We start from the raw sequence: 5,032 nt of genomic DNA, 5'->3' as shown, positions 1-5,032 counted from the left end.
ATTTCAAAGGACGACTAGTGATAATGTTTGGTTCCAACTTTCCTATGGTTATTAAAAGTGTTTTAAATTAAAAATACATTCATGTACAAACATCTAGTGTGCCCATTTTTATTAGGTCTACTGTTCATTTTTATATGAGAATAGACATATGATTATTGGAGTTATTATTGTGTAGAAATATATAATGAGAATTGATGACATTATTAATAGTTTTGATTTTTAAAATTAGGCACCCCCAAAAAATTCCTGGCTTGTACTAATGTGAGGTTTAATTTAAGGTAAATAAGTTAATAAAGGTTGATTCTGACTTTAATTATATACAGTTATAATTACCCTCAACATCTCAATGGTAATAATGATTTAAGTAAATAAAGCCAGTGACAAGTCACAGTCAGGCAGAACAAGTACAGCCAGTGACAAGTAAGTCAGGAAGAACAAGCACAGGCAGTGACAAGTCAGTCAGGCAGAACAAGTACAGCCAGTGACAAGTAAGTCAGGCAGAACAAGCACAGCCAGTGACAAGTCAGTCAGGCAGAACAAGCACACCCAATGACAAGTCAGGCAGAACAAGCACAGCCAGTGACAAGTCAGTCAGGCAGAACAAGCACAGCCAGTGACAAGTCAGTCAGGCAGAACAAGCACACCCAATGACAAGTCAGGCAGAACAAGCACAGCCAGTGACAAGTCTGGGCTAAGTTTTTATAATTGCTGTTATACAAAGCTTAAAAGAACAAGAGGTCATAAAGTTTTTGTGATGATTAAAATTTTATTAGAAGAGTTGTTTTTTCAAGGATATTTTCATCAATATATATCAAAGGTTAGAAGAGCTTTAATTAAAAATTAGGTAACTGTTACTTTAAGCACTATAATCTGAATGAAGTTCATCTTGTGGGTGAGCTGATAGATAATTTATTACCAAAGTTTTCTTAAGACCTCTATCCTTAACAACTTTCCAAGTGTTTTTTTTAAAGCTGGTCTCCTCATTTCTTTTCGCCTGATGCTCTTTCAAATGCTGTACTTCGTCCCGTAGGTAATTTAATTCTGTCCTCAGAGCTTCAACTAAAACCAATAGTTCAATCATTAAAACATCCATAATGTATAATAAATAGCTTTAAAACGGAGGAGCTTTGGCTAGCACACTCTCTCAGTCTAGGATGAAAGTAAAATGTTCCTCGAAAAAAGGTTTCATTTTATTCTTTTGTAACAAAAAAACTTATTATATTCTCGAAACTCCACTACACCCAGCTTCTACATTCGAAGGACTATACAGCTCTATTTTTGCTGCATATGGTAAAAATATTTCATACTATTATAGTTGCACTTGAGCTTTAGCAGATTCCAATTCTTTAGTAGATCTATAAATTTGTTAATTTGTACTAACAAATATATACAGTACATGGTTTAACTAATTCAAATTTTTCTTTTATTTATTTATAAATCCTACTGACAATGAAGAAAATTTTATAAACCTTAACAATCAAAACCAACTAAATTTTAACAACTATTTTTCTTTTTTTTTTCTTTTTTTGGATGATGATGATGATGATGATGATGATGATGATGATGATGATGATAATGATGATGATGATGATGATGATGATGAGGAGACTGACAAAGTCAATGGGGTTGGAGGTTCTTCAGATAATATTGGGAATGATTGTTTTATAGTTTGTATAACCAAATATTTTATTCGCTTTGCAGAAAGTTCTTCCTCCTTTTTCTTTTTCTCTTCCTTCTTCTTCTTCTTTTCTTCCTTCTTTTTTTTCTTTTCTTCCTTCTTTTTCTTTTTCCTTTCTTCCTTTTTCCGCTTCCTTGTTATTTTCTCATCTTGGTTTGAAAGAGATAATAAACTCACTTCCCTTGTTATTTTCTCATCTTGGTTTGAAAGAGATAATAAACCCAAAGTGGATGATGAATTTCCAGATGTGGATCCTGCTCCTGAGATAGATGGTGACACTGTTGGTGGCAATGAATGTACATGCTTTAAATTTCCATCAGCATGTATCTGAGGTACATTGTAGCTTGTATTTGTATTTGAAAGCTGTTGATCTTTAGATACTAATAATTGTTGTTGTTGTGGTTGTTGTTGTGGTTGATTAACATATACATCTTCATTCTAATCTGAACTTGAAATTGTATTTAGAGATAAACCCAAAGTGGGTAATGGATTTCCTGCTCCTGAGGTAGATGGTGACACTGTTGGATCAAGGAATGTCAATGAATGTTCATGATATAAATTTGGAGGTGCATTGTAATAGGTATTTGAAAACTGTTGATCTTGTTGTTGTTGTTGTTGATTAACATATGCATCTTCATTCAAACCTGAACTTAATATTGTATTTTCAGGAAACGACACCATTAGTTGTTGATAATCATTATTAATTGATTCACCTGTTTTACTACAATATTTATCAATTATATAAGTCAGATCTGTTTCTTTTTCTTCTTCTTCTTCTTCTTCTTCAATTTGTATGTTAGGTTGATGATAATTACACTTCAAATTGGCTGCTGGTAAATTGGTGGTTTCTGATATTAGTTGATAATTTGAGCTTGAAGTAGATGGCAAATAAATGTTGTTATTTTTTTCTCCTCTTGTGGTGTTAGTTTCTGAGGGAAAGAGGGCATCAATGAAATCAGGAATTTGATCCAAAAAATCTTCTTCTCTATGTTGTTGCTGTTGTTGTTGTTGCTGTTGTTGTTGTTGTTGTTGTTGTTGCTGTTGTTGTTGTTGTTGTTGTTGTTGTTGTTGAAGATGATGAACTCCATTTTCCTGAGTTTTGTTTGCAATTCTTTTAAATGTTGTTATATTTTTCTTCACCTTATTTTCCAAAACTGATTCTTCATCATCAGATTCCAAAGCAGCAGGAGCAGCAACAGCAACAGCAGTGGCAACGATGGTGGTCAGGGTAGTGGTGGTGGTGGTGGTGGCACTAGTGGTGGTGGTGGCACTAAAGGTGGTAGTAGTAGTAGTAGTAGTAGTAGTAGAAGTAGTAGTAGAAGTAGCAGATTTATCTAAATCTTTGTTTGTCAATGACCCTAATTCTTCCTTATTGCCTGTATCATGCTCATTATTATCTTCTTTACTGTTATCACTACCACCATCATCATCATTATTATTACTATTACTACTACTACTACTACTACTACTACTACTACTACTACTACTACTACTACTACTACTACTGCCACCACCACCACCACCACCACTACTACTACTACTACTACTACTACCACTGCCACCACCATCACTACTACTGTTACTGTTACTGTTACTGCTGCCTCTGCTGCTGCTGCTGCTGCTGCTGCTTCTTATGCTGCTGCTGCCTATTCTTATGCTGCTGCTGTCTCTTCTGATGCTGATTCTTCTGCTGCTGCTGCTGCCCAGCAAACACAGAACGTTTGTGGACGTTTTTAAATGGTTCCACAAAGGTAAGACTGTAACTTTTGACATAAATACGTATATCTGATGTTCTTAAAACCAAAGGATATAACTAAAAACATTTATTCTTGAGACACAGTTTTTTAAGATTTATGTAAAAATTTAAAAATAATAGTAAATGCAATGTTTTCATGCTTTATATTTAAGAATAAATAATTTTCAGTCAACATTTAGTTTTTTTTTGTTTACTTTCTGTAAAGCTATTCAGTTTACGTTCTTATAACTTAAATATAACATTTATATGACGTCAGTATAACGTTATTTACACGACATCATTACGTTATTATGATGTTATATTAACGTATAATTCCTGTGTGAAAACCAGAATATATATTGAACTTTATGTTTTAAACCTTGTAAAGTTATCATAAAACTTGGAATAAGACGGTAAGCATGCTTTACTTATGAAAATATACAAACAAATCAACAAAAACATTTTAACATAAAAAACATGAACATAACATAAATTAACAGCATGCATGGGAGTTAATTGGAACTCTGTAATATTGTATACATGAACCTTAAGGTACAAACCCAGCGTATTTACCCATGCAGTTCTTTCCTAAATCTAAATTTTTCCAATTTTTACACTTTGTTTCGAGTTCTGTCTTGTGTTGCTACTTTTAATACCCCATTAATGTCCCCTTTGTTATGTCCATTCATCCCATTGTGCACCTCTACCATATGTCACTCCTAATTCTTTGCTTTTCTAGAGAATGTAATATAAGCTTTGACAATATTTCTTCATATGACAGGTTAACAGGTAGAACAAAGATTACCATTTATATATGGATAACTATTATAAGTCGGTTTGAATGAGTGAATTGCTGCTTGAAGATAGGTATATACACGTGTGGTACTATCAGATTGCATCGTGGTGAGCCTAAAACCCTTCAGATCCAAGCAAAGCGTAAAATGCCAGCAGATACAATTGTGAACACATTGATACCAAAATGAAAGACATATGACGAGAATTGAGGTAACCAAAGTGAAAAGAGTGTTGACATTACATTGCACTAGAGTGCTCCTGGGTTACTTTCTCTCACTTTCTCTGTTTTGTGCGGATGGTCCGCCGTGCTTTCATCACGTCAGCGGGTGGAGCACGCTGCTGTTTTTGACATTTCATGCATATATTCCGTTTGGAAATTCTATTGCGAACACATTGATACCAAAATGAAAGACCTAGGATGACAATTGAGGTGACCAGAATGAAAAGAGTGTATACATTTTATCGCTCTTGTGCGCTCCCTGGTAACACGCTCTCGCTTTCTCTGTTTGTTGCGGATGGTAAGCCGGGCTTTTGGAGTTTATATGCCTTTAGTCCTGTAGAGAATTCTATTGCGAACACATTGATGCTAAATTGAAAAACCTAGGATGAGAATTGAGGTAACAAAGTTGAAAAGGGTATACACTTTTCAGTATTACCACGCTCTCTAATGTAATGAGAGTTGCCTGAGGGTGGCTCAGCTTTCTTTTTCTGGTACCCTTGGCCTACATTCATCTTGTCGGCGGGTGGGGCGCGCTACTGTCTTTGACATTATATGCACATAGTTCTGTTGGGAATTCTATTGCGAACGCATTGATACCAAAATG

This window comes from Procambarus clarkii, unplaced genomic scaffold (assembly GCF_040958095.1).
Source record: "Procambarus clarkii isolate CNS0578487 unplaced genomic scaffold, FALCON_Pclarkii_2.0 HiC_scaffold_130, whole genome shotgun sequence".
Taxonomy (NCBI): domain Eukaryota; kingdom Metazoa; phylum Arthropoda; class Malacostraca; order Decapoda; family Cambaridae; genus Procambarus; species Procambarus clarkii.
The sequence above is the reverse complement of the archived record's forward strand: the minus strand, read 5'-3'. Positions refer to the sequence as shown.